At 60.0% G+C, this 8,914-nt stretch overlaps 1 protein-coding gene across 3 annotated transcripts in view; it reads right to left on the bottom strand.

The window, feature by feature from the left end:
- DAGLA (diacylglycerol lipase alpha) overlaps positions 1 to 8,664 on the bottom strand; it is a 61,756-nt gene extending 53,092 nt beyond the window's left edge. For all 3 annotated transcript variants that reach the window (XM_041773766.1, XM_041773768.1, XM_041773767.1), the window contains exon 1: positions 8,213 to 8,664. The gene's annotated coding sequence lies outside the window, so the exon portion shown is untranslated. The remainder of the gene's footprint in view (positions 1 to 8,212) is intronic.
- Positions 8,665 to 8,914: the final 250 nt, after the last annotated feature.

The following is an 8,914-nucleotide window of genomic DNA, read 5'->3' on the forward strand; positions in this document are numbered from 1 at the left end:
CCGGAACAGACGCAGGGCTCACCTCTTCACCAGGCTTTCCGCATATTTTGAGGGGTGAGGGGAGGTCCAGGCAGCTGCCTGGCAAGCTAATCTCTTTCCACACTGAATCTAGCCCAAATCAACCTAGTCAGGCTGCCCAGATGAGAGGGGTAGTGGGGCCCAGAACTGCCAGGAGGACCCCTTGCACTTGCATACAACCCAAGGACCCAGGGACGACTCAGCCAACAGAGACACCAGACTACGCCCTGGTACCCACTCTAGGGACCTCCTACCTGGCTCTTGGCCAAGTAAGCAGGGTCATTGAGCCAGTCCTTGCCAGCCAGCAAGTCATGAAGTTCATCTGCCCACCCAGGGCAGCTCAGAAGGTAGGTACAGATCCCCTGGCCTGGGTTTATGTGTCTAGCCTTAAGCATTCCTGGCCTTCATGCCAGCTCTTAGATCTTCTACACAAGCAATCGAACCCTTGATTAGCACAGTGTCTTTCCTATCTCTCATTACCTTCAACCATGGGCACAGCCAGTGAAGGAGAAAACAAATATCTCTATGGCTGATATACAAACAGGGGAACTGAGGCTCAGAGAAGCTCAATGACTCATATGAAGTTGCCCAGCTGAGTCAGGAGCAGAATCCAGACCTGGTACCCTCCACATGCCTTGCTGTCTCCCTAAAATCACCCATCCCATGGGAGAGGGCACTCCTGGTCCCCAAAGCAAAGGAGGGGGCCTCAGTGCAGGCTGACACTTCAGGCCAGACATGAGGAGGAGGATGTGGCCACTGGATAAACATACAGACGTCTGATAAACAGGCCCAAGGAGATGAAGAAAATGGGGGATGCAGGGAGAGAACTAGTAAGCACCTGCATCTCAAGGTTCCTAGGGGCCAAATCCTGGTTCTGCCACCTATTAGCTGAGTGCCCAGAGCACTTTTTTTTTTAAGCATGTACTTTCCCAGGCCTACTCCCTCAAGTTTTGTTGTTGTTGTTTTAAGATTTATTTATTTATTTATTCATGAGAGACAGAGAGAGAGGCAGGGACACAGGCAGAGGGAGAAGCAGGCTCCATGCAGGGAGCCCAATGTGGGACTTGATCCCGGGTCTCCAGGATCACATCTTGGGCCCAAGGCAAGTGTGAAACCACTAAGCCACCCAAGGATCCCCCAGAGCACATTTCTAAACCTCATCTATAGAATGGGTTAACATTACCTGCCCCTTGGGGTGGTCATGAGGATTAAATGAGCTAATGTACGAAAAGCGGTTAGCACAGTGCCTGGCATCTTTGCTCAGGAAGTGCTATTTGGCCTTTAATGTTAGTCTTCAATGAGGCAATGGATTAGTGAGGGGGACAAGCCACCAACATTTAACAAAACCTTCTCTCAGGGGTGCCAACGCTACATGACCTAATGTTAGCCAGGCCAGCACTGGAGTTCAGGACAGCAGAAGAAAGGCTTCAAAGTGAAAGGGCCCATGTGGGCTCTGAAGGAGAGGCAAGGGTCTTGGGCTCACTCCTGGCTCTCCATCTATTTGCCATGGGTCCTCAGATGAGTCACTTGGCATCCCTTAGTCTCCTGTAAGATGGGGGTTGGAGAGATGAAGGAGTAGAGGAAATGCCTGGCACAAATGCCATGTGCTGGGTTAGTTCCCCCATGTTCACAAAATGGAAACGATCATTATTACTGTTACATTGTGGCTGAGAAAAGCCTCTTCAAGACAGAAACCCTGGAGTCAGCTTGGACTCCCAAACCCAAGAGAGTCTGACAAAAGCCGAGTGCAGGGCTCTGTCCCCAGGGGTGAGGGGGGTGAGGACCAGAGAAGCAACCTCACAGTGCTCACCCCACTGTGTGGCCTGCCTGGCAGGTGCAGCCATGTGCTCAACAGTACAGGGTGAATTGTATATAATGAAGGCATATCAATAATAAATGAACCTCAAGTAAGTCCAGGAACATCAATCATAAATTAATTAAATGGCTCCAGGAGAGGCAACGACAAGGAGCTTTTTTGGGATGAACGAGAAGTGGTGTCCTGCCTCTCCTTACACAGCCTCGGCCAGCCCTTGCCCAGCTGTCCCCCCCCCCACCACAGGCTCCATGGCCAGGAGCATCTCCAGGTATGGAATTGGCGGCCCCCAAAACACAGGTGAGGACTAGCCCTGTTCTCCTCCCACCTGCCCCCCCAGCTCAGAGAACTCTCAAAAGCTGCAAGGGTTTTGATGAAACTTCCCAGAATAGTAACTTCCTGGGCTGAACTCAGGCAGGCAAAATTTCAAGGGGTAATTTGGTGAGAAAATGATCAAATGCCTAGAAATAAATGCCAGGAACACTGGAACCCCCTCGATGGGTCCTCAGGGGATGAGAACAGCCTTGCAGGCATAACAACCAGCCTCATGGGGGTCCCTGAAAGCCTCTCCTCAAACTCCCAGGCTGGAACAGACAGGAATCAAGACAACAGAAAGGCACGTGTGGGAAATACATCCCGGGCCAAGACTCTGGGGCCCACCTCTGATCCTGGGCCTGACCTCCCTGCCCTTCCCCGGGCCCACCCCTTACTGACCAAACTGACAGATCTCCTGGTTTCTACCTCCCCTCTGTGATCAGGCAGGCTGGTCCCTTTCCTCCCCAGGGCCCTCTGTACCTGGGAACTGCCCTAGCCACTTGCTGCCAGAAGCCTGTGGTGGGAGGCGGCACCTGGCCTTTCCCTCTTGCACAGAACATTTCAGTGGCTGCTCATGTTTTCCAAAGACCCAACCTGCAGCCCCGCTGTCACACTTCCAGGGACCCAGCTCCAAGTCACTTCGTCAACCCTAGCTTTCATTTCCATTTCGTGTGCCCTGCACCCAAGCCAGAGCACAACCTGTCAGCGTCTTGAGTTCCCGGCCACATCTCCCCTTGCTGCCACTTCCTCTACCATCACCTGGATGGCCCTGATTAAGGGCCATTACCACCCAAGTCTCTGCTGATCTCCCTTAAGTTCCTCAATCTCCTTTGACCTCCAGTGGCCCCCTCTCCTGGAGTGTGGCACAGACCTTTATGTCCATCACATATCTTCTCGATAGACTTCAAACTCCTGGAGGGCAGAGTCTACCTTATAGGCCCTGGTACACCCAATTCATCTCTGTGGTCTCACCAAGCCCAAACCACTGCAAGGGTTCAAGAAAGGAGTACTGACGGAATTCTGTCCCTAGGGGTCAAGACATTATTCCTGTATATGATTCTGTTGCCAGATAAGTGAGATTCCATCCATGCCAAGGGCAGGGTGGAGCTATCTTCTTATCAAGAAAAGCGTCATGACCTATTACATCTTCCTTGGTACTAATATATACAGATCATGATATAACCGCTTTTCTGTAGAAAAGATTCTGACTATAAGAACAAAAATGTGTGTGTGTGTGTGTGTGTGTGTGTTCTTGCTTTTGTCATGATCTTTCCACTCACCAGACATTACTAGGTCATGGAATTCTTACAACCACCCTGGTTGCAGGTTTTACTGTTCCTATCTTACAGATGGTAAAACTGAGGTGTACAGAGGCACCAGGATTCAAATCCGGGTCTGTCTGACCGCAGAGCCCCAAGTCTTTTTTTTTTTTTTTTTTTTTTTTTTTTTAATTTTTTTTTTATTTTTATTTATGATAGTCACAGAGAGAGAGAGAGAGAGAGGCAGAGACACAGGCGGAGGGAGAAGCAGGCTCCATGCACCGGGAGCCTGATGTGGGATTCGATCCCGGGTCTCCAGGATCGCGCCCTGGGCCAAAGGCAGGCGCCAAACCGCTGCGCCACCCAGGGATCCCAAGCCCCAAGTCTTAATGCCCGTGGCCACCATGCTCCCTTCTGTCATCCAAGTGGACTATCCCTGGCTGACTTCCAGGGGGCTCGAGGAGGAGCACGGCGGCAGGCATAAGTGAGTACATATGGGTGTTGGAGAGCCACACCTCCAGCCTGGGCTTCCTTCTAAGGAATACCAAGAAAGCAGAAAGGCTCCTTCCGTAGCAATCACAAACGGAGACGTTAAACACCCCCTCCAGCTGGAAGACACCCCCCACCCCGCCCTGTTCCTACTGTTCTCTCCTGCTCCATGGAGCCCAGCAACGCCCTGCTCCTCACACCCACTGACACCAGGCCAGCCAGACACAGGAGCCCACAAGTTCCCACACCACCAGGCGCTCCACACCCCCTCAGCCCTCACTTCCCGCAGCAAGCTACAGGCACACGCGGCTACACACACGTGCAGTCCCCGGGTGGCCCTGCCTTGGCAACAGCCCCACCCCTGCCCAGCTCAACCACCAACGTGGGGAGGGCTGGGGCGTTCCTGCCAAACACCCTCACCTGGGGCCACGTCTCTCCCCTCCCTGCCTCATCTCCTGGACCGCTCCCTCTGCCCAGGGGTGCCAGGATGGGTTGGGGGGGTGCCTCCAGAGTCTTCCTCACCTACACATGCACTGCCCCCACCTGCCCCAGAGAGATCCAGCCCAGCCAGAGTTGGCAGCAGAGAGCAAAAAGGAAAATCAAGATAAAGAGTTTTCAGCCTTGCCCGCTGGGAAGGTAACCACATCCTGTAATGTCCCAGGCTCCGCGGTTCTAAAAGATTTATCTTCCTCTGACCACATGCTCATTGATGTTTCCCCCAGTGCTACTTGCCCGGTCCACTAGCACGTAATGCAAAGCGATCCCAGTGAGAGAAGATGAACTCAGGTGTAGCACCGGGTCAACAGATGATTACACTCTGAGGTCCCCCTCTCGTCCCTGGCAGAAGGGCTGGGGGAGGAATGGCTTCCAGTGATAGGCTGTGCCTTCAGCTGTGGCCGGCTGGCCTGGCACTGCCAGCAATGGTCCAGAATCCTCTGTCCAGAGATGCCCGATTCCCTGGCACCCCTGAGGCAGAGCAGTCGGGCACCATGATTTATGAGGCAGCTGAGGAACGAAGGTTGCCGGGAGCTGACTTAAGCAACTTTTGGAGAAACACGGACAAAGCAACGGGAACAGGACTGAGGACCAGGACTGAAAACATCTCGGCTCCAGAGAGCTGCTTGCTCTTGACATCCAGTCCTATGTGACCAGCCCCCTGCCCCAGCTGGAATCTGCTCAAAAGTGCATCTGTGCCCAAGGTCAAGGGGTGGCAACCTGGCTGTGCTCTCTACTGGCTCAAACCCTGAAGACTCAGAAGAAAGCTCAGCTCTGTTTTTGGGGAATGGAGGCCAACTCCTCCTCAGCAGCTCCTATCTGCCCCACCTGCCACCCAGCTCTGCTATGCAGAGTCCCAGCCTCCCAAGCAGATGGCAAGGGGCTGCTGCAAAGGGGTCCCGAAGCCCGAGCCCATAAGGCTGAGCTGCAAATCAGAACAAACGGGCCAAGGTGTGGAGGGTAAGCTGAGGGGACATGAATGCTGAATATTCACAACAGGGAGGCTGCGGGCTGCATGCCTCTTATGGGGCTTACACTGTGGAGAGCTCTCCAAGCAGGAGCTGAAATGCGGGGCAACTTCCAGGGGAGGCGGGGAAGAGCGCTGCAGTGAGTGTGTGGGACAGGCCTCAGACCCTGGCACCAACCTGGGAAGGAACCGTCCAGGAAGCACTTGCAATGTCCAGGCAGCAGCCACTGAGGCAGGGTGAGTCCCACGGCACAGGAAAGTCAGTTCACCACCCGGGTCTGGCAAAGCTGTGTCCTTCCACCCACAGGGCTTGACACTACAGCCTGCATGTGGGGCAAAACCCTTCTGCCTCGGGGACCCAGCCTGTAGAATGGGCTGCTGACTAAAACAGATGCATGGAATGCTTGAGAAGTGGACCTGAGCACACAGGGTCTGTAATTCAGCCTGCTGTCAGGATCTAGGTCCCTGGAGGCAGGAAGCAAAGCAATCTGGAGCTGTCCTCATCTTCCCCATGTGAGAAGGCCCTTCTTCAGTCAGAAGTGGGGCCATGGCAGGTGAGACACCCTGCAGAATTTGTGCCACACCCATCCACTCCCAGAGGACCCCTCTGAGGGTGCCCCTCGCCCCATCTCCTTGTCCTTGCGTCCACTGGCCTCCCCCACCGCCCCCAGACCTCCTGTCATGCAGCCACAACCTCGCTGGCAAGAACATCCAGCCCTGCATCTACTCTGGTGGCTCTGACCCACTTTGCTTTCCTCAGGCCATGGCCCCAAAAACACTGATGCGACTGCACCTCACCCCCATCCTCAGAACCCAGAGCCAAAGGAAATTCTCAAGAGAAAACACACACTTCCAAGTCTCCCTGCCACACAGGTCCTTTAGATCTGTTGGCCACAGACACCTCCCAGCCCTGTGTGACCACGAGGCATGTCTCACTCTGGCCGCTCCTGCAGGACTCCACAGTTGCTGTGGCCATGTGCCCGGGACCGTCCTCGGGAGACCTGAGGCCTGGTTCCAGCTCAGCAGCTGACTCACAGTGTCGACAGATCCCACTTTTTCCCCACCAGGAGCCTTTACACTCAGGGCCTCTAATTCCCTGTGACAGGCTCTCAACCTCCGGCTGCCATCCTCCCCAGTTACATTCCAGGCCTCCACCTCTATTGCCTTTGGTCTCACCCTGGTCTCTCTACCTGGAGAGAATCCCTGACCTTCGTACAGCCTTTCACTGTTTACAGAGGGTTTCCATGTGCACCATCTCTTTTCCTCCTCCATGACCACTTGCTGACACGGATCTGACAGGTAAAGTCACCTGCCCAAGATCACACAGCTAAGACTGGACTTTAAGTCTTCTGGCTCCAAGTGCACAGGACGACACGCCAACTTTAAGGAATTTCAGCGTCATCTCCAAGCACCCACCTTGGCAGCCGCCGCCGCCGCCGCCGCCGCCGCCGCCGCCGCCGCCGCCGCCGCCGCCGCCGCCGCCGCCGCCGCCGCCGCCGCCGCCGCCGCCGCCGCCGCCGCCGCCGCCGCCGCCGCCGCCGCCGCCGCCGCCGCCGCCGCCGCCGCCGCCGCCGCCGCCGCCGCCGCCGCCGCCGCCGCCGCCGCCGCCGCCGCCGCCGCCGCCGCCGCCGCCGCCGCCGCCGCCGCCGCCGCCGCCGCCGCCGCCGCCGCCGCCGCCGCCGCCGCCGCCGCCGCCGCCGCCGCCGCCGCCGCCGCCGCCGCCGCCGCCGCCGCCGCCGCCGCCGCCGCCGCCGCCGCCGCCGCCGCCGCCGCCGCCGCCGCCGCCGCCGCCGCCGCCGCCGCCGCCGCCGCCGCCGCCGCCGCCGCCGCCGCCGCCGCCGCCGCCGCCGCCGCCGCCGCCGCCGCCGCCGCCGCCGCCGCCGCCGCCGCCGCCGCCGCCGCCGCCGCCGCCGCCGCCGCCGCAGAGGGGTGGTGCACCACCTCCCCAGTGCTCTGACATGGGTCATCTCTGCGCGATCCTGAACATTTCTCGCCACACATGTTCAAGGATAGTGATCGCGGCTGAGAACCCCCGCCCCCTTTCCTCCTTGTCCAAAGCTGGATGATGACATGAGCCCAGGACGGTGCTGGGAAGTGCTCAGATTTCCATCTGGGTCACCGTCGCGTTCCTCGTGGTAGAAGCATCTCCTGGCATCTCTCTTTCATGTCCGTTAAAGGACAGCAGCCTCCTCCCCGCCTTTCTTCTTCCTCGGTGGTGTACCCAACAGGCACCTAAAAGTGAGCCCCGGCGACAGAGGCGATGCCCCTCAGCGCCGCCAGAGTGGGCGGGTGGACGTGGCCCCTCCACGCCCCGGGGTCTGGGAGCCACAGATTCTCCCTCCCGGGGCGGCGGCCGCGCAGACCCCGCACCAGCCCCGCTGTCAAGGCCGCTTGTCGCACTCGTACCAGGAACTCCCGTCGGGCCGAGGACACCCATGCTTGAGTCCAGGTGCCATCATCCCAGACCCTGCCAGGCCAGAGCCATCCAGCAGCCTGGCAGCGGCCGCACTTCCTCACACCCGCGCCAGGGACCGCCACGCGCCTGCCAACCCGGAACCAACCGCCTACCTGCCGGGGGCTGCACCTGCGCGGCACCTGCGCGGCCACCGCCACGCCAGGGCGGGGGCGCGACTCCCGACCCCCGCGCCCGCGCCCGCCCGCCCGCCCGCGGGGGCCACCACCCGCACACGGGTGCGCCGAGCTGCCCGGGTCTCGCACCTGCCACGGGCGCTCGAGGCAGCCGCAACTCAGCCTCGAGCCCGCCACCCGCGCGCCCTGGGCACTGCCCAGCCCGCCGCCCGCTCGCACCGCGCCCGCCGCCCGCCCGCGCCGGGGCCCGCCCGCAGCGCCCCTCACCTCCCGCCCGCCGCAGGGCTCGGCCCGCCGCCGCCGCCGCCGCCGCCGCGACCGCCACCTCCATCCTGGGCTCCCCGAGGCCCCGATTCACCAACGCCGCTTCCGCAGGGCGCCGGCGCCGGCGCGAAGGCCGCCTCCGCCCCCCGGGGGACGCTGCGTCCTTTACGTAAAGCCCACTCCGCCGCCTGCGGTGGCCATGGTGACGGGCGTGGGGCGGCAGCGCCCCCTGGTGCCAGGGAGGGGAGCCGCGCCGAGGCCGGGCCCGCCAGGCTTCTGCAGGCGGCGGGCGCGGGCGGCGGGCCGCGGGCGCGGGCGCGGGCGCGGGGCTCGGCCGTGGCCCCGGCTCCGAAGCCCGCAGCTGGCCGGGAGGGGCGGAACCCGCCGCGCGGCGGGCGGGGAAGGGAGCGCCTGGGTCCACCTCCTTCAGGCCCCGCGTGACCGGGCTTGGCGTGGGAGAGGTAAGAGAGCAAGCAGGATCACTGGCGAGAGAAGGGGTTAATTTAGGGAGGAGGAAAGAGACGGGTTCCACCCCCGGGGGTGGCTGAGTGGTCCTTGAGGGGCTGCAACCCCTCACCATTTGTGTCCCGCCCCATTCCCCATCTTCCCAGTGCCCAGCACCGCGCCTGGCATCCAGGGGGGCCCTGGGTCAATTGTGATTTCCCGGTAAATGAAGAGAATCTCCCTTCCTATGCGGCCTCATGC

Source organism: Vulpes lagopus, chromosome 11 (assembly GCF_018345385.1).
Source record: "Vulpes lagopus strain Blue_001 chromosome 11, ASM1834538v1, whole genome shotgun sequence".
In the NCBI taxonomy this organism is placed as follows: Eukaryota; Metazoa; Chordata; class Mammalia; order Carnivora; family Canidae; genus Vulpes; species Vulpes lagopus.